This window comes from Mobula birostris, chromosome 3 (genome assembly GCF_030028105.1).
Source record: "Mobula birostris isolate sMobBir1 chromosome 3, sMobBir1.hap1, whole genome shotgun sequence".
Taxonomy (NCBI): Eukaryota; Metazoa; Chordata; class Chondrichthyes; order Myliobatiformes; family Myliobatidae; genus Mobula; species Mobula birostris.
The window spans coordinates 116,886,771-116,907,419 of NC_092372.1; the positions used below are offsets into that span (position 1 = coordinate 116,886,771).

At 42.6% G+C, this 20,649-nt stretch overlaps 3 non-coding genes across 3 annotated transcripts; 1 reads left to right on the plus strand and 2 right to left on the minus strand.

Annotated features, from left to right (window-relative positions):
* Nucleotides 1–598: 598 nt before the first annotated feature.
* On the minus strand, nucleotides 599–670 carry trnah-gug (transfer RNA histidin (anticodon GUG)). The gene has a single exon. It is a non-coding gene; the product is annotated as a tRNA-His (tRNA).
* A 3,264-nt stretch (nucleotides 671–3,934) lies between these two features.
* Nucleotides 3,935–4,006, minus strand: trnah-gug (transfer RNA histidin (anticodon GUG)). The gene has a single exon. It is a non-coding gene; the product is annotated as a tRNA-His (tRNA).
* A 16,247-nt stretch (nucleotides 4,007–20,253) lies between these two features.
* Nucleotides 20,254–20,325, plus strand: trnah-gug (transfer RNA histidin (anticodon GUG)). Its single transcript has one exon. It is a non-coding gene; the product is annotated as a tRNA-His (tRNA).
* The last annotated feature ends 324 nt before the right edge of the window (nucleotides 20,326–20,649 follow it).

Consider the following 20,649-nt stretch of genomic DNA (forward strand, 5'->3'; position numbering starts at 1 on the left):
CATTTCCTTTCTTCCGAAGTACAAATATAAATGCAGTAACTTTCGTGGATCGGCCCCGTACGTTGATCATGCACGCCTCTTTGACCTGCAATTTGAGACTATTTGGGCCCAGCCCAATTTGAGTTTGGTTTCAGTCTCAAGTCTGAGCATTTTAATTCAGTGATAGCGAGAAAGGAAATGAGTTATACTTTCGAAGAGTATCAAAATGTCTTTATCAGTCAGTGTTAACTCATCCGCTCCCCCTCCCCCCAATAAAACAATCAATAAGTTGGCGAACAAGCGCGTCCTGCATCAATGCCGCATCAGAACGGTGCCGTTTAATAAAACAAGTCAGCGGCAGGCGACTCAAAGACACAGCGGCTGGGGGAAATGGCATCTCTCCTCTGCCTGAGCTTGCAGATCTATCGAGACGTTTCAGCTGAAAATTCACTAAATAGTTTCAGGTGTAATCGTACGAGCGGCAATGTGTCCAGGGAAAAACGCCGGGTAATAGAGAAGACACAACTTCCTGACGGAAGCGACGGACGGAAATTTTGCAAAAAGAAGAGCGCTGGAAATTTGCAGGCGCTGCAGAAACCTAAATGTATAAACGTCCGCCTGCCGTGACTCGGAATCGAACCGAGGTTACTGCGGCCACAACGCAGAGTACTAACCACTATACGATCACGGCCACACACATCAGCGGTGCCGAATCTGCTGTCTTAACCTTTGATACCGGTGTGACTCCGTCAATGGCTGTTACTGCTTTTGCAGCTTTTCCACCGAGCACAAGCATACAGTACTGGAAATATTCAGCAGAAGCGACAGGAGAAACCGAGCAACGCACCTAAACTGCTGGAGGAACTCAGTACGCCAGGCAGAATCTATGGAAAAGAGTAAATAGTCGACGTTTCGGCTAGAGACCCTTCATCAGGCCCGAAATGTCCACTGTCTACCCATTCTTATGTGTTCCTGGTCATCTCGCTTTAGAGGATAAACAAATGCTGACGTGTGTACTGCGCAAGCTCCACCCAAAAAAGGTTGTCACCTCAGGTGGTAATGTGCCCCGTTTCCAGCCATATGACCGTTTTCCCTAGGTCCTGTTTCATCTTCTCCGTTTGTGTATTGGTTTGCTTAAGCAGCAGGTACGACAGAGTGTCACGGGCCCCAATGAGATCAGAAAAAAACCTTCCAAAAGCTACGAGCAAACGGGTGGCTTCAATCGGAGACAACGTGTTAGGGGAATCTGTGAATCCATAGGAGACAACGTCCTGCTGAAACTGTGAAGATGTGCTGTTATGTGAGCTTGGCGGTCTCTAAAGCTGACGGTAGTTTGTGAAGTAGTACAAAGCGGCAGACCTTGGAGTATCGGTCTATGATCATCGTTGTTACTGCATTATCCCGAGATACAAGAACAGCAGTGAAAATTATTTATAGAACTGTGGGACCAAAGGCAAGTAAGAAACAGGAGGGGTTGAGACAGACGTTGAGGGTGTGCTCGGGGTGCTATATTTCCTGCGCAGACGTCACACGCTAAGACATATTCCCGGACGTCTGTAGAATGCCTGGCCAACGGTAACGTCTCCTGAACATCTCTACGGTGCGAGCCACCCCTGGATGCCCAGCCAGGTTCGATGCGTTTCCGAAATTGAACACCACCGAACCAACCAGTTCGGAAACAAAGATACAACCTGGAGGGACCCGAGTCTTCCTTATTTTGCCCTTGGTCTCTGCGCATGTAGTTTACATCGGATGGGCGCCACCCCTCTCAAGCTGGGAATTTTAGATGAAGGATTCTCATCACCGTTAAGTGTTTGAACTGCAGAGACAGGGCGTCTGGTATTTGCTTTTTTAAAAATCCTGGGCGGTAAGTAGACTCGGAAGTAAATACCAGGAGGTAGTTTGGGAGGTAACTATGAAGATTTGTTCTCTTTTGGGGCCATTTCTTTTTATATTTCTTAGACCAGCCCACAATTACGGCAGTGTCTTCTTGACTGGTTGTTGAATAACAGCCAGTGATGACCCAGATCAGCCACATCCTGTCGACCCTGTTCCGCAGCTTTACCATCCGCTGTGTAAAATCTGCCCCTCAGGGTTTATTCAGCACTCACTTCTTGCGTTAACAAGGGTGACGTCTAGTATTCGATATTCCAGTCGGATAACATGCAGTCACCATTCTCTGTACCCCTTATGATTTAATATGCCTTTATTTGCATCTGCTCAGCCTTCCCTGTTTTCTGCACCGCCAGAATTTTTTGTCTTCTCTCTTTAGCTTTTGTCCTTCCCACTAACTGCTCCCATTCACACAATAAGCATTAAACATTTGTTTACAGATGATATCACTAGCCATAGACCTGTTACAGGAAATATCCATCGCATTCTCTGCACAAGTCCATGAGTTCGTCCAGCTGCTAACAAAGTATAACTTATTCAATTGCTTACTGTCACTGATGGACTGAAAAACAGCTCAGATTGGACTGGATTCATCTAGCCTCAGTGTGATTGTCAAAGGGCTGTGCAAGATCAAAGACAGAGACCGAACTGGAGAAAGAATTGCATTTATAATTGTAGTTTGGACTAAAGGGAATAAAATAGCATCTATTTATAGATCCACTGGTACGTAGTACTATGAGAGGCATAGATGCATTGACAATCATAATTATTTCGCTGGCGTGGAAATGGCAAATATAAGAGGGAAAATGGCAGCACAATAGCGTGACTTTAAGCACATCTGCTAACAGCGCCAGGGATCACCGATCGGTGTTGAATTCCATGACAGTTTTTAAGGTGTTCGTCCGTTCTTCTCGGGACTGTCTGGGTTTGCTCTGATTATTCGGGTTTCCTCCCGCATTCCAAAGACTTGCGGGTTAGGGTTGTGGGCATACTATATTGTAGCCGAATTCAAGGGAATAATTGAGGGTGCCCCGGACTTCCTCGGCGTGTGTTAGTCGCTGTTGCAATGGACTCATTTCACTATATGTTTCGTTGTCGCACCTTATATGTGGAAAATAATATTTGGAAAATCTCACCTAGAACATAAGCTTAATTCTACTATTTAAGGTGAGAGGTGACAAATGTTCAAGAAGAAGCGCAAAACAAATGTCATTCACACAGAGAGTAGCAGATGACTGGCGCACGCTGACAGGAGAGATGCTGGTTAGAGCCCGAGGATCGTTTAAGATAGGCGGATGAATATATAGGTAGTGGAAGAATGTGCATTTCGGACAGGCAGGGGTGATCAGTTTCATTTCGCATTATGTACGGCAGATACGAGTGTCGAGAACCCTGTTACTGTGCTGTCTGTAGTGCTCATTGTTCTTTCTCACCCCTCACCCTGCTTTGCTACAGAGATAGCATTCACAAAATATGCAGTCTCTCTTGTTCCGCCGCGCTGCTAAGAATCGTGCCATAAGTCTGAATGTAACCCTGAAGTAGGTAGCCTGGTAAAGAAGGTATAACGCAAACCTGTCTTCAACGGTCCGGACTGCGTGATAAATTTGGCAAGTCACGTTGCACATGCACAGGGTTTCGGTTAGGCCCTAAATGGAGCGTTGTGTGCAGTTCTGGTCACTATTAGGGACGCAGGAGAGCGTCACTAGGATGTTGCAGCAGGCGACTCACAGACACAGCGGCTGGGGGAAATGGCACCTCTCCTCTGCCAGTGCCTGGATCAGAGAGCGGAGATCCTCTGCTGCTGCTGAGGTAATGCGGTTCTTTCTGCTCCTTTGCATTCCGTGGTCCCAGGGGTCGATCATAGTCCGTTTAGATTCTGAGCTTGCTGATCTATCGAGAACGTTCAGATGAAGTCGTGCGAGTGGCAATGTGTCCAGCGTAAAACTACTGGTAACAGAGGAAACTCAACTTTCTGAGGGAAGCTTCGGACAGAAATTTTGCAAAAAGAGGAGGGTTTATAATTTGCATGCGCTGCTGAAACCTAAATGTATATACATCCACCTGCCGTGACTCGGATTCGAACCGAGGTTGCTGCGGCCACAACGCAGAGTACTAACCACTATACGATCACGGCTACACACTTCAGCTGTGTGCTTTCTGCTGTCTAAATCTCTGACTCCGGTGTGACTCAGTCGATGGTTGTTACTGCTTTTGCGGCGTTTCCGCAGAGACACAAGCATACAGTATTGGAAACACTCTGCAGGTGCGACAGAAGAAACCGAGCAACGCACACGAAAACAACAGGACTTCTGCAGATGCTGGAAATTCAAGCAACACACATCAACGTTGCTGGTCAACGGAGCAGGCCAGGCAGCATCTCTAGGAAGAGGTACAGTCGACGTTTTAGGCCGAGACCCTCCGTCAGGACTAACTGAAGGAAGAGTTAGTAAGAGATTTGAAAGTGGGAGGGGGAGGGGGAGATTCAAAATGATAGGAGAAGACAGGAGGGGGAGGAATGGAGCCAAGAGCTGGACAGGTGATTGGCAAAAGGGGATATGAGAGGATCATGGGACAGGAGGTCCGGGGAGAAAGACAAGGGCGTGGGGGGGGGGGGAACCCAGAGGATGGGCAAGGCGTATATTCAGAGGGACAGAGGGAGAAAACGGAGAGTGAGAGAAAGAATGTGTGTATAAAAATAAATAACGGATTGGGTACGAGGGGGAGGTGGGGCATTAGCGGACGTGAGAGAAGTCAATGTTCATGCCATCAAGTTGGAGGCTACCCAGACGGAATATAATGTGTTGTTCCTCCAATCTTTGGGAGATAATAAAATGAGAGCTGCTCCCTAGTGAAAGGGTGAATGTATAAGAGCTGCAAAGGGGAGGAAACTTCGGCAGTGTTACTCCTATCCATCTGTCACACAATATAAAAGAGCTCAAGCTGTAGTTAGAAAAGTGGTGGGAAAGCATGGAACCATAGAAACTACAGCACAGATACAGGGCTTTTGGCCCTTCTTGGCTGTGCCGAAACATTTTCTGCCTAGTGCCACTGACCTGCACACGGACCATATCCCTCCATACACCTCCCATCCATGTATCTGTCCAAGTTATTCTTAAATGTTAAAAAAGAGCCCACATTTACCACCTCGTCTGGCAGCTCATTCCATACTCCCACCACTCTCTGAGTGAAGAAGCCCCCCCCCCCAATGTTCCGTTTAAACTTTCCTCCCCGCACCCCTAATCCATCTCCTCTTTTTTTTTCTCCCCTTGCCTCAGTGGAAAAAGCCTGCTTGCATTAACTCTATCCATACCCATCATAATTTTATATACCTCTATCAAATCTCCCCTCAATCTTCTACGCTCCAGGGAATAAAGTCCTAACCTGTTCAACCTTTCTCTGTAACTGAGTTTCTCAAGTCACGGCAACATCCTTTTAAACCTTCTCTGCACTCTTTCAACCTTATTTATAGCCTTCCTGTAATTTGGTGACCAAAACTAAACACAATACTCCAGATTCGGCCTCACCAATGCCTTATATAACCTCATAATAACATTCCTGCTCTTATACTCAATACTTTGATTAATAAAGGCCAATGTACCAAAAGCTCTCTTTACGACCCTATCTACCTGTGACGCCACTTTGAGGGAATTTTGTATCTGTATTCCCAGATCCCTCTGTTCCACTGCACTCCTCAGTGCCTTACCATTAACCCTGTATGTTCTACCTTGATTCCTTCCAACGTGCATACCTCACACTTGTCTGTATTAATCTCCATCTGCCATTTTTCAGCCCATTTTTCCAGCTGGTCTAAGTCCCTCTGCAGGCTCTGAAAGCCTTCCTCACTGTCTACTACACCTCCAATCTTTGTATCATCAGCAAATTTGCTGATCCAATTTATCATATTATCATCCAGATCATTGATATAGATGACAAATTACAATGGACCCAGCACTGATCCCTGTGGCACACCACTAGTCACAGGCCTCCACTCGGAGAAGCAATTCTCTACCATCACTCTTTAGCTTCTTCCATTGAGCTAATGTCTAATCCAATTTCCCACCTCTCCATGTATACCTAGCAACTGATTTTTTCTAACTAATCTCCCATGAGGGACCTTGTCAAAGGCCTTACTGAAGTCCATGTAGACAATATCCACTGCCTTTCCATCATCCACTTTCCTAGTAACCTCCTCGAAAAACTCCAATAGATTGGTCAAACATGACCTACTGCGTCCAAAGCCACGTTGATTCTCCCTAATAAGTCCCTGTCTATCCAAATTCTTGTAGATTCTGTCTCTTAGTACTCCCTCTAATAACTTACCTACCACCGACGTTACACTCACTGGCCTATAATTTCCCGGATTAATTTTCGATCCTTTTTTAAACAACGCAACAACATGAGCCACTCTCCAATCCTCCGGCACCTCACCAGTAGACAGCGACTACTTAAATATTTCTGCCAGGACCCCTGCAATTTCAACACTAGTCTCCTTCAAGGTCCGAGGGCACACCCTGTTAGGTCCCGGGCATTTATCCACGTTAATTTTCCTCAAGACAGCAAGGTCCTCCTCCGTTTCGATCTGTACAGTTTCCATGATCTCACTACTTGTTTCCCTTAATTCCACAGACTTCATGCAAGTTTCCTTAGTAAATACAGACGCAAAAAATCTATTTAAGATCTCCCCCTTTTCCTTTGGTTCCGCACATAGCCGACCACGCTGATCTTCAAGAGGACCAATTTTATTCCTTACATCCTTTTGCTCTTCGTATACCTGTAAAAGCCTTTTGGATTATCCTTCACTTTGACTGCCAAGGCAACCGCATGTCTTCTTTTAGCCGTCCTGATTTCTTTCTTAAGTATTTTCTTGCACTTCTTATACCCCTCAAGCACCTTATTTACTCCCTGCTTCCTATACATGTCATACAACTCCCTTTTCTTCTTTATCAGAGTTGCAATATCCCTTGAGAACCAAGGTTCCTTATGGCTATTCACTTTGCCTTTAATCCTGACAGGAACATACAAGCTCTGCACTCTCAAAATTTCTCCTTTGAAGGCTTCCCACCTACCGATCTCATCCTTGCCAGAGAACAACCTGTCCCAATCCACGCCTTTTAGATCCCTTCTCATTTCTTCAAATTTGCCCTTCTTCCAGTTCATGCCCTCAACCCTAGGACCAGGACTATCCTTGTCCATGATGAAGTTGAAGCTAATGGTGTTATGATCACTGGAACCAAACTGCTCCACTACACAGACTTCTGTCATTTGTCCTAACTCATTTGCTAACAGGAGATCCAATATTGCATCCCCTCTAGTTGGTTCCTCTATGTATTGATTTAGAAAACTTTCCTGAACACATTTTACAAACTCTGAACCGTCTAGACCCATAACAGTATGGGAGTCCCAATCAATATATGGAAATTTAAAATCCCCTACCACCACAATTTCATGATTCCTGCAGTTGCCTGCTATCTCTCTGCAGATTTGCTCTTCCAATTCTCGTTGACTATTGGGTGGTCTGTAATACAATCCCACTAATGTGGTCATACCTTCCCTGTTTCTCAGCACCACCCATAAGGACTCAGTAGACAATCCCTCTAATCTGTCCTGCCTGAGCACTGCTGTAATATTTTCACTAACAAGCAGTGCTACTCCCCGACCTTTCATTCCTCTGCCTCGATCACATCTGAAACATCAGAACCCTGGAATATTAAGCTGCCAGTCCTGCCCCTCCTGTACCCAAGTTTCACTAATTGCTATAACGTCATAATTTCACGTGTCAATGACCGCCCTCAACTCAACCGCCTTCCCCGCAATATTCCTAGGATTGAAATATATACACCTCAGAAGATTTTTACCACCTCTCACAACCTTTCCATTAGTGGATTTGCTTGAACTTTTAACATCATTTATTTTCACCCCAGCCGCACTGTCAGCTCTGGCACTCTGGTTCCAATCCTCCTTGCAAATCTAGTTTGAAGCCTCCCCAATAGCACTAACAAACCTCCCTGAACGGATATTGATACCCCTGTAGTTCAAGTGTAACCTGTCTCTCTTGTACAGGTCCCATCTGCCCCAGAAAAGGTCCCAATGTTCCTGAAATCTGAAACCCTGCCCCCTACACCAGTTCCTCAGCCACTTGTTCATCCTCCAGAGCATCCTATTCCTACCCTCACTGGCACGTAGCACAGGTAGCTATCCTGAGATTACCACCCTCGAGATCCTGCTTTTCAACTTCCTACCAAGCTCTCTATACTCACTCTCCAGGACCTCCTCACTCTTCCTTGCTATGTTATTGGTACTGATGTGCACCACGACATCTGGCTGATCATCCTCCCACTTCAGAATGCCATGCAATCGATCAGAGACATCCTTGACCCTGGCATCGGGGAGGCAACAAACCATCCTGGATTCTCTGTCACGACCACAGAACCTCCTATCTGTATCTCTAACTATCGAGTCCCCTATAACTACCGCTCTCCTCTTATTTCACCCTCCCTTCTGCACTGCAGAGCCAGACTCAGTGCCAGAGATCCGGCTACTGCAGCTTGTCCCAGGTAAGTCATCAACCCCCAACAGCATCCAATGCGGTATACTTGTTGTTGAGGGGAATGGCCACAGCGGAACCCTGTTCTGCCTGCCCTTTCCTCTTCCCTCGCCTGACAGTGACCCAATTTCCTGTGCTCTGCTCCTTTGGCGTAACTGCCTCCCTGCAGCTACTATCTATAATCTCCTCATTCTCTCGAATGATCCGGAGGTCATCCAGCTCCTGCTCAGTTCCCTAACGCGGGAGGCGCAAGAAACATGTGCCACGGAACATACCGTGGATGCACTGCGAAAGAGAGCCAGGTGTGGGATGTTTGGGGTGATACAGAAAATAGGGTGCGTTAGAAACTTGCTACATTACCGGGTTTGTATGTTGCAGCGAAGTTTGCAGTTACTGATTCTGAAAAAGCTAAACTATTAGCAAAATGATATGTCGGTGTACGGCATACTTTCCTAAAATCTCTATTCCACTCTCTCACAACCCTTATATTCGTCTCTCCAAATAAGTTACATTCACGTAAATTTCATATTATTATGCACGCCCAAGTTAAACACTCCTTATATCCTCAAATAGCAGCGTACGTTCCGTAGCAGAAGAAGTTATTTAATTGATTTATCTCTGCACTTCAACCATCATTCAAGCGCACCAAGCACATTTCTCCCAAGAAGACTTCACCACCGTCCCATTCGTATCACTAATGGAGAGGGAGGAGCCGGGGCTGGAAATCAAAATTGCAATACGGCATAATCTACCGCGTTCGGTGTACAGCAGCTCCTGTGATGGGGGTCATTATGCCGGGAACTGTATAGCAAACAGTTCATTTAATCTGAATCCTAACATAGATCAGAGATTAGAGTTACGGGAAGGACACAATATGTTTGAATATTTGTAATCGTGGGTGTATTGTGCATTAAACGTGTTGAATATTGCTTACCTGCGCACGATGAATACATTCCAGCATTTCTTTGTTTTAAAATATTATAGTAAAACAGTTCGTCAATTTAGTCAATGATAACTTCATATTTAAGAGAAAGGTATTTTCTGAAATAGTTTCTGAAGAGTGAACAGGTCATAGCTTTGAAACACTGCGTGAGGTGTGGCCACATACGAGTGACTGTATGTAAATAGGTTTGATCAATCGCTATTTAGAGGAGGTTTGAATGAATTCTATCTTCAGAGGAAAGGATGATCAGTTTCAATATACTGTTACTCTGAAGTGACTTTCCAGGTGCTTCTGTCTTTTTGGCCGTTAAAAGTTATAACCCCAAGGTCGCCCACAGCTACCCTCCCACCAATCGAGTCAGGTTATATAAAAACAACCAAACATTTATCAAACACGGATAAACAGTAAAAAAAAATAACGAAAATCGTAACCTGAAGTTATCCGCTATGCGGCCGTTCAACAAATCGTCACTCGCTTCTATTGGTTCTTAAAACAATAAATGCAAAAACTATTCTTAAAGGGGTAAAGTCACATGCAGTTCTTAAAATGGTAAATTCGAATGTCCAACAGATTTATACAGTCATTTGGGAGAGACTTCTCTGGAGAAGGATTTCTTCATAGACGAGACTTTCCTGTTGCTTCTGCCCGAATGATTCACGATGAAGAAAATAAATGGTTTCAAACAACTGACCTTAATTTCTTCTAGAGAGCAAATCTTGCATGAACTTCCGTGTACTTTCGGCAAGAGGCATCTCGACGCAGGTCGCTACTTCGTCAACGAAGACTCAATAAGGTCGATCCTTTATTAAACTGCGAAATATTCCCTACTTCTCTTAATCCTTCATATTCTGTATTTCGATGAAGTCTTCACTCTCCAATACTACTAAAAATGTACATCAACAAATCTAGCGGAAATTGCCAGTCCAGCACTATTGTACCTTGCAACAGAACGTAACACTCCATATTAAAAATTAAACTGCATCATAAAACAAATACGCAACGGACCGTAGACAATGACGAACGTTCTAGCTGGAAAACTAACTGCGTCACCAGAGGTCTTCGCTTTTATACCCGTGGTGAACATGTCATCACGTGACCTCACAGCGGCGGGAAAAGTACATCAGGTGACCTCCAAAAGACCATCACATCATTCTCAGAAGAAAGTCACAAGATCTGCTTGATGTATGCAGGCTGGTCCTGGACTTATTTTCATTTGGCATAATTTACATATTATTATTTAATTATTTATGGTTTTATATTGCTATATTTATACTCTATTCTTCGTTGGTGCAACTATAAGGATACCCAATTTCCCTGCGGATCAATAAAGTATGTCTATCTATCTATCTATCTATGTAACGCCTCCCACCAAAAAAAAAATGGTCTCTTAAGGAACAAAATTTTAACAATTAATAATTTACACGCAGAAATAGTAAGGTGCAAAATTTACAACATACACAATATACACAGTATTATCTTTCAGCACTTTACAAACGAATATACAATAGGAGTGTTACAAATGTTAAAATACCAGTCCATTAAAAAATTTTCATTGTACATTTAACATCTCGTTAGACAATTAGCGATCACATTATCTTTGCCCTTGAGATGAGTGATCAATATATTGTACTCCTGTAACATTAAACTCCAATGTAATAATCTTCTATTATTGTTTTTCATCTTACTCAAAAACACTAACGGATTATGATCGGTATAAACTGTGAGTGGGTTTATGAGTAGTACTAACATACACTTCAAAATGTTGTAAAGCCAAAGCAAGAGATAATAATTTATTTTCTATTGTTGAATAATTTATTTGATAAGCATTTAATTTCTTAGAAAAAAAAGCTACCGGATGATCAACTTCATCACCATCATCTCTTTGAAGTAACACTGCTCCTGCAGCTTCATCACTAGCATCTACAGCTAACAAAAATGTATTTTTCAAAGTCAGGAGATTTGAGTAGATGTTGACTATATATTATAGTCTTCAATTTATCAAATGTCTCCTGACAAGACTCTGTCCAAACAAACTTTTCATTTTTCTTCAAGAGATCAGTTATTGGAAGAGCAATACTCGCAAAATTCTTAGAAAATTTTCTGTAATATCCTACCATATCCAATAATCTTCTAAGAGTTTCCTTACCAGTTAGACTGGGTACTACTAAAATTGCCTGAACTTTTGCTTGAACAGGAGCTAATTTTCTTTGACCCACAACATAACCAAGATAAGTCACTGTGGCATGGCCAAATTCACTTTTAGCTCAGTTAATAGTTAAGTTAGATTTTGAAAGTCTCTCAAATAGTTTCTCCATCGCAGTAATATGTGCTTTCCACGTATTACTTCCTGTAATTAAATCATCAATATAGGCATCTGTATCTTTTAATCCATGAATTACACTATTAATTATCCTCTGAAAAGTACCTGGTGCATTCTTCATCCCAAATGGAAGAACATTATATTCATATAATCCAGATGGGGTTACAAATGCTGAAATCTCTCGTCCTCTATCCGTCCATGGAACACACCAATAACCTTTTAACAAATCAATCTTTGTAAGGAATTTAGCTTGTGCAACTTTATCCACACAATCATCTACCCTAGGGATTGGACATGCATCAGTTTTTCTCACAGCATTCACCTTCCTGTAACCTGTACAAAACCTAATGCTATTGTCAGGATTAGGCAACATAACACACGGTGAACTCCAATTCGAATTAGAATGTCTAATAATATCATTCTCTAACATATACTTAATTTCTTGTTCAGCAAGTTACAGATACAGATGTTGTTTTATGTGTTTTGCATCTTCAACATCTACATCATGGGAAGCTACGGCGGTTCTTCTAGGAACGTCTGGAAATAAAGCTCTATATTTAAAAATTAACTATTTCATCTGCTCTCTCTCCTCTGGCTGTAAATGAACTAATTTTTCATTAATATTTTGTAGAATTTGTGAATTTGTTAACCTGGCTGAAACAATGTTGGGTTTAAAATGAGTTTCAGATGAATCATCCATTAAGTTTTTATAAAGATCAGACTCATTATTGATCACAACAGTCATAGTAGCAGCTTCTCTCTCATAATAGGGTTTTATCATATTTATGTGACACAGCTATGTTGTCTTTCTTCGATCTGGGGTTTTTACCACGTAATCCACATCATTTACTTTTCAGTCAATCTCATAAGGATCATGAAATTTAGCTTGTAGTAGGTTTGTTTGCACTGGGAAAAGAACCAACACCTTATCTCCAGGCTTAATTAACCTCAATTTAGCTTCCTTATCATATCATGTCTTCATCTTCTCTTGAGAAAATTCTAAATTTTCCATTGCCAAGTTACAAGCTTTATATGATCTTTCTCTAAATTAAAAAACAAATCTAGCAACTTAGTGTGTACCTCTTTATTAATCCACTATTCCTTCAACAAGGCCAAAGGTGCTTGAACTCTAGGCCCAAACACAAGTTCAAAAGGACTACAACCTAATGATCCCTGCACTCCCTCTCTTACTGCAAAAAATAGTAAATGTATACCTTCATTGCAGTCCTTATTATTTTCCACACAATATGCCCTAATCATAGTTTTTAAAATATAATGGAATTTCTCCTGGTGATTCTGGATGATAGGCTGATGAGATAATCTGTTCCGCTCCCAGTTTATAAACTATCTGCTGAATGAATCCTGACATAAAATTACTACCTTGATCCGATTGTGTTTCCTCAGGCAACCCAAAATAAGTAAAGAATTTGTGAAGAGCCTTTCTCACAGTTTTGGCTGTTATATTCCTAAGAGGTACTGCCTCTGGAAACCTACACGCTGTGCACATAGTAGTTAAGAAATATTGATATCCAGTTTTAGTTTTTGCTAACGGACCTACACGGTCTGCAATGATTTTTGAGAACGGCTCACCAAATACTGGTATTGGTTGCAGTGGGGCCACTGGAGTAACCTGATTAGGCTTACCCACGATTTGACATGTATGACACGACATGTCGCCATATCTTTCCTTGAACTAGGTCAATAAATATGCTTAGAAAGCTTGTTCATAGTTTTCTTTACACATAAATGGCCACCCAAAGGTATACCATGAGCCATGGTTAAAATCTCAGTTCGATAAACTTTAGGAACTACTACCTGATGATTAACTTCCCATTGCTCACAAGCAGGAACTATAGGCGATCTCCACTTTCTCATTAATACTCCGTTTTCAAAATAATATCCTACTGGCACTTTTTCAATTTCACTATCTGGAAGAGCTTGCTACTTTAATCTAACTAGCTCAGGATCTCTACCCTGCTCTGCTATCACCTCCTTCCGAGATAAAGACAAATCTTCCTGGTCAGATTTACTACCAAAATCCTGATCAAATAATGTAGGTAAGACAGATTCTGATACGTCCTCAAAATTCACATCCCAAGTTGAACAGCCATGGGTAGCAACCTCATCCTGTACATCAGTCTTTTTAGCCATAGTTCTTGTTACAACACAGGAAGAATCTACGTTAGAATCCCTCTGTGGTTCCTCAGAATTGGGATTTATTGTTAAATGTACTTCAGGAGAATCTTGTCCACCTGCTAAGTCATTCCCGAAAAAAAGAGAAACATCATTCACAGATAAACTGGATTGTAGTCCTACTTTAACAACCCCTGTAACTAATCCTGACCTTAAATTTATTCTATGTAAATGTACTGGCATAAGGGCACTCCAAACTCCTCTTATATAGTTTACCTCACCGATGTCAGGCTCATTAGTAAACTTTGGCACACTGTCTAATATCAGTGATTGAGAAGCTCCGGTATCTCTAAGTATTCTTATTGGTACCGAATTGATCCTTCTTTCAAGGATACAAATCCTTCTGTTATAAAAGCTTCATATCCCGTCTTAACTTGGTCAGACTCTGACAAATCTTCATTAGTATTTATCAAACTCTGTGGAATTACAGATTTTTCAAGCTACACACAAGCATCTGCGACTGCTTCTTTCTCTTTATTTTTCAATCGAATGCAGTTAGCTACTACATGTATAGGTTTCTTACAATAATTACAAATAACACCAAAATGTCTTTCCTTCACATGTCTCGCTTCATCCCTAGTTTTCTCACCAAACTTCAGATTAAATTTCTGGTTTACCTTGACTCTCTGCTAGTTTTCCTTTTAAAAGTTCTACCTGGAGAAACTTTATTCTTATGAATAAAAACATACTCATCAGCTAATTTAGCATTATCCTGCAACGTAGCAGCGTCCCTTTCATTTAAGTATGTTCTCACTTCAACAGGAATGCTTCTTTTAACTTCCTCCAGTAAAATCAACTTTTTTAAATTTATTATAATCCTCATTCACATTTTTGGAGGAAACCCATCTCTCAAAACACAGAGATTTCTCATAGGCAAATTCCACAAACGTTTTTTCCATCGATTTCTTCAAATTTCTGAATCTTTCTCTCTATACGATTCCGGAACCAACTCATATGCCTTTAATATAGGCTGCTTCACAGTATCATAATCCAGTGCTTGATCAGCATTTAAAGCTGTATAAACTTGTTGTGCCTTGCCTTTATTACACGTTGTAACATCACTGGCCATTACTCTTCCGGCCACTCTAAACTCAGAGCACAGTTTCGAAATGCTGGAAGTATTTGTCCACGTCAGCTTCATTAAATGGAGGAGACAAAATAATTTCACGACTACCAATAAACTGTTTCTTAGAACCAGAAAACTGATTTCCCATCCTTAATTTCTCCATCTCTAACTCAAATTTCCTTTAGCTTTCAGCTTCTCTTTCTTTAAATTTCCTTAATTTTTGCCCTCCTTTCAGCCTTTTCCGCTTTAAATCTTTCAAACTTTATTTGTTCAAGATATAACTGCATTTCCAGATTACTCATTGGAAAGCTATCTAACACCTCATCAACAAACATTTTCAAACTAATATAATGCTGAGCGATTTTTCTTTGAATTAAGGCCTTTGTGGTACACTTTGTAATCCCCTTAATATCCAACCTCCTAGCAATCTCCGATAAAACAGGTTTTATCTCATTCTCTAAAAACTCCGGGTCAGGCAAATCCATAAAGATGTCAGTATTCATTGCTGCCGAATACCACTCACACATCAATCAAACCAAAAAAAAAAAAAAAAAAATCTGTTATTTCCCTTTTCCAAATCAGAATGGCAATTAAACCAGCACTTAAACTCAAAAATTTGGAGGAAAATCCCGCGAGCCCCCACAATATATGTTAGGTAACCGGCAACAATGAATATCAGTCGAGTCAGGTTATATAAAAACAACCGAACATCTATTAATCACCGATAAACAATAAAAAACAAACGAAAACATTAACCTGAATTTAACCGCTATGCGACCGTTCAACAAATCGTCACTCGCTACTGGCTCTTAAAACGATAAATGCGAAAACAGTTCTTAAAGCGGTAAAGTCAAATACAGTTCTTAAAATTGTAAATTCTAAAGTCCAACAGATTTATACATTCATTTGGGAGAGATTTCGCTGGAGAAGGATTTCTTCATAGACGAGACTTTCCTGTTGCTTCTGTCCAAAGGATTCACGATAAAGGAAATACATGGCTTCAAACAACTGACCTTAATTTCTTCTAGAGAGCAAACCTTGCATGAACTTCCGACACTTTCGGCACGAGGTATCTAGATGCAGGTCGCTGCTTCGTCAACGAAGACTCGATAAGGTCGATCCTTCATTAAACTGCCGAACATTCCTGAATTCTCTTAATCCTTCATATTCTGTACTTCGATGAAGCCTTCACTCTCCAATACTACTGAAAAGGTACATCAACAAATCTAGCAGAAATTGCCAGTCCAGCACTATTGTACCTTGCAACAGAACATAACACTCCATTTTAAAAATGCAACCGCATCATAAAACAAATACGCAACGGACTGGAGACAATGACGCACCTTCTAGCTGGAAAACCAAGTGCGTCACCAGAGGTCTTCCCTTCTATACCCGCGGTGAACATGTCATCACGTACCCTCACATCGGCGGGAGAGTTACATCAGATGACCTCCAAAAGTCCATTACATCATTCTCAGAAGAGAGTCACAAGATCTGCTTGAGGTATGTAACACTCTGTCTGTTGGAGTTCCCATGTCTCTCAAGTTCCCCAGGTACCTCGAGTTTTCAGGTCCTCCTGGGCAATCAGCTGCCAGCTGTAGAGAGGGGAGGTCCTGTAATGATTTCTTCAGGCCTGTGCAGGGCATCAGAGTATTGAGCTCTGAACTGATTAATTGTTAACAACAGTTATTAATGGTTTAATAGTCCCTTGTGTTTCTCTCAAGCGACTCCCTCTTTGTAACGTGGTTTCCTGGTGCTTTCTGTTTAAGTTTATTCAGTTTATTTTGATAGGCTCAGAGATTATGTATTAGTTTTATTCTTGATGCAGATGCCCGATTAATCCAAACAGAGTGTCCTCATTTTGAGAATGATTCATCTCACGGTATCACTTAATCGAGCTACCTGTGTATAAGCACTTGTTTCTTTCTCTTCATGGAAGTCTTTGGCTCCGATATTGGCTGTGAGCACCATGGCACGATCTACCAGCATCAGTGATGGACATCTTGGACAAGTCCGTCATTCGGGATTTCCAGTGGACACAGGTCATGCCGCCCCATGGGCTGCGGCTGGGGTGGGTGATCGCTGTCACATCCACGGATTCGGCAGCGCAGCGGTTACGGCAACTGCGCTCGTAAAAATGCACAGGTCAGCTAATTATTATTTAATTGTGATAGCATTTAACTCCATTCATTGTGTCGAGTTACTTGTCAAGACTTGGACACAGCAAAGCTTTGCTGCCTGCATTCCGCCTTGCCTGAGAAATTGAACTGACGAGTCAAGTGAAGCTGAAGACTAGCGGTACTGTATTTTTATTCTTCGTTGTTTAGCTGTAATGCAGGCTTCGTTTTCCATTTGAGTTTTAGTTAACGGCCCCGTTTGGCCTGGCGTTTGTTGTTTGCTTTTCCCTTTAACACTGTTCGCATTGAACTCCGTGAACTATCGACCAGCTTCAGTGTCTCTCACTCTGCTCTTGGGCCCATATCAGGACCAGGTGACAAATCCACACTCGCCAGATCATTTCTGATGCCATCAAAATTTGCCGCCCTTAAAGTTAGAATCTCAACGCACGGAACGGATCTATCTTTTCCCATAATTATTTGAATCGAATGGCTTTGTGATCATCAGATACTAAGTACTCTCTTACTCAAACTTCTGTCACCTACACTGTCCCATTCCCTAATAATATATCAATATTGCACACGCTCTCCTTGGGACATCTTCGTACTGATTAAGAAAACTTTTCTGAACACATTTGACAAACTATTTAGACCTTTTAAAGTATGGTAGACCCAGTCAATATGTAGAAATTTAAAAATCACCAACTGCAACAACCTTTTAGTTTTTTGCAACAGAAAGAGAATTTCCTGAAAATTTATTTCTCTAAATCCCTCGGAGTGTTGAGTGATCTGTAATATAGTTCCATTAACCTGGTCATACCTGTCTTTTTTCTCAGTTCCACTCATAACGCCTCACCAGACGAGTTCTCCAGTCTGTTCTGACTGAGCAGTGCCGTGACATTTTACCTGCCCAGTAACGCCACCCCTCTTCCTTTAATCCCTCCCGCTCGGTGGCTTCTAAAACAAAGTAAACCTGTAGAGTTGAACAGCCATTCCTGCTCCGCTAATATATGAGTTAGGGCGACGCTATTCAGATTCCGAATATTTGAAAGCAAATCCGGCGAGGTCTGGTAAAAGTTTCTCTCGGTGGAATGCGTGGATTTTCTCTGGTATTAGTTATCGACTACAGCTCGGGATTCGATGCTATCCATGCATGAGAACTAATCAATAAGTTTCAAGACTTTGGCCTCAATAAATTCTTGTGCAAGTAGATTCTCGATTTCTTTCCTTCCAGAGCCCGGTCAGCTGGAATTGGCAACAACATTCCCTGCACAATCTGCATCAGAAAAGATGCATCACATGGCTGAACGGTTAGACTTGCTGGTCCCTGTCTTTTCCGGCAATTTATCTGACCTTGTTATTGAGGCGAATTGGCCAACAACGTGTCTCTCGCCTTAACCCTTACTGCCGTCATTCCGAAACTAGTTGGTCTGCTGACAGAACCGCCACCTCCGCTTGTTGCTCCGGGAACAGCGGAGGGCGGTACGCAAAGTGGTATTTGTAATGACAGATCCGAATAAACAAACGGAAGCCAGCCCAGAACAGGTTGTCACCTCAGGCGGTAAGATATCCCGAGCCCAGCCATGAGAGTGTCCTCCGTAGGTCCTGTTTCAATCTGTCCGTTTGCGTATTGGTTTGCAGATGTAACCCGGACGGCAGACTGTCAGGGGCCATAATGAGCTCAGAGAGAAAAAAAAACTTCCAACACCTACGAGCAAACAAGTGGCTTCAATCGGAGACAACATCCTGGGGGAATCTGTGCATCCTGAAGATGTGCTGTTACGTGAGCGTGACCGTCTCTAAAGCTGATAGTAGAGTCTGAAGTAGTACAAAGCGACAGCCCTTCGAGTATCGGCTACGACCATCATTATTACGGCATTACCAAGAGATACCAGAACTCCAGTGAAAATTATCCATAGAACTGTGGGAACAAAGACAAGTAGGAAACACGAGGGGCTGAAGAAGACGTTGAGGGTGTGCTCGGGGTGCTATATTTTGTGCGCAGATGTAACATGCTGAGACATATTCCCGGACATCTGTAGAGTACCTGGCCACCCGTACCATCACCTGACAATCTCTACGGTGCGAGCCATGCCCTGGATGCCCAACCAGGTTCGAAGCGTGTCCCAAATTGAACACCGCCGAACGAAAAAGTTCGGAAACAAAGATAAAACCTTGAGGGACCCGACTCTGCCACATTTTTCTCTTGGGCTCTGCACATGTATTTTAGATCGGATGGGCGCCCGCACTCTCGTGCTGGGAATTATAGATGAAGGATTCTCATCACCGTTAAGTGTTTGAACTGCAGAGACACTTAAAAGAAAACCGGACATTCTGTTTTCCCATTTTTAGACATTTTGGTAAGTAGACTCGGAAGTAAACACTCGAGTTCGTTTGGTAGGTAACTGGGAATTGATTCGTTCCCTTTTGGGGGCATTACTCTTTGCATTAATTAGACCAGCCCAAAACGACACCAGTAATTCACCTGTCTGGCTGTTGGATTACAGCTAGTGATGACCCAGAATTCACCTGCATCAGCCACGTCCTCTGGAAGCTGTTCGATAGCGTTAGCATCCGCTGTGTAAAATACCCCTCAGGTTCTTATTCAGCTCTCAGTTCTAGCGTTAACACGTGTGCCCTCTAGTATTCGATTCTCCAATCGGATAACATACAGTCCCCACTCTCTGTGCCCATTATAATTTAACACGCCTTTATTTGCAACTGTACAGCCTTCCCTGTTCTCTGCACGGTCAACATTTTTTGTCTTCGTTCTTTAGCCTTTGTCTTTCCCTCTAACTGCTCCCATTCACTCAATAAGCTTTGTACATTTGTTTACAGATGATGTCAATGGCCACAGACCTGATACAAGAAATGTCCATTCCATTGTCTGCACAAGGCCGCTGAGTTCGTCCAGCTGCTTGTTATTTTTCCGCAATGGTCATTCCGATTCTTCCTTGTCAGAGACATTTCACTACACCTTCAGCAATTTCTTCTGTCACCTTTTCAGTTTTGCGGACGGAGCTCGTACATGAAACGTAGATTCTGCTTTTCCAGACGCAGCTACGGGTGATCTGCGGATTATTTCCAGTACTTTATGCTTGTGTCGCCGCAGAAACACAGCCAAGGCAGTGGCAGTCGTTGATTGAGTCGCACCGGAATCAGAGGATTTGACAGCAGAAACCGCACAGCTGATGTGTGGCCGTGATCGTATAGTGGTTAGTACTCTGCGTTGTGGCCGCAGTAACCTCGGTTCGAATCCGAGTCACGGCAGAAGAGTGTTTACACATATAGCTTTCAGCAGCGCCTGTAAATTAAACGCTCTTCTTTTGCTGATTCTCCATCCGCCGATTCGCCAGGAATCTAAGTAATCTCTGTCACCAGCAGCTTTCCCCTGGACACATTGTTACTCGAACTAATACACGCGGAACCACTCGGTTCATTTGAAACTGAACGTTCGCGATAGATCAGCAAGCTCTTCATGGAAACGGGCTCTGAGGATCCCCGAGATCGCGGGATGCAAGAGATAGGAAGACGCGTATTGCCTCAGGCGCAGCGGAGAATCTCAACTCTCTGATCCAGGCATTGCCGGAAGAG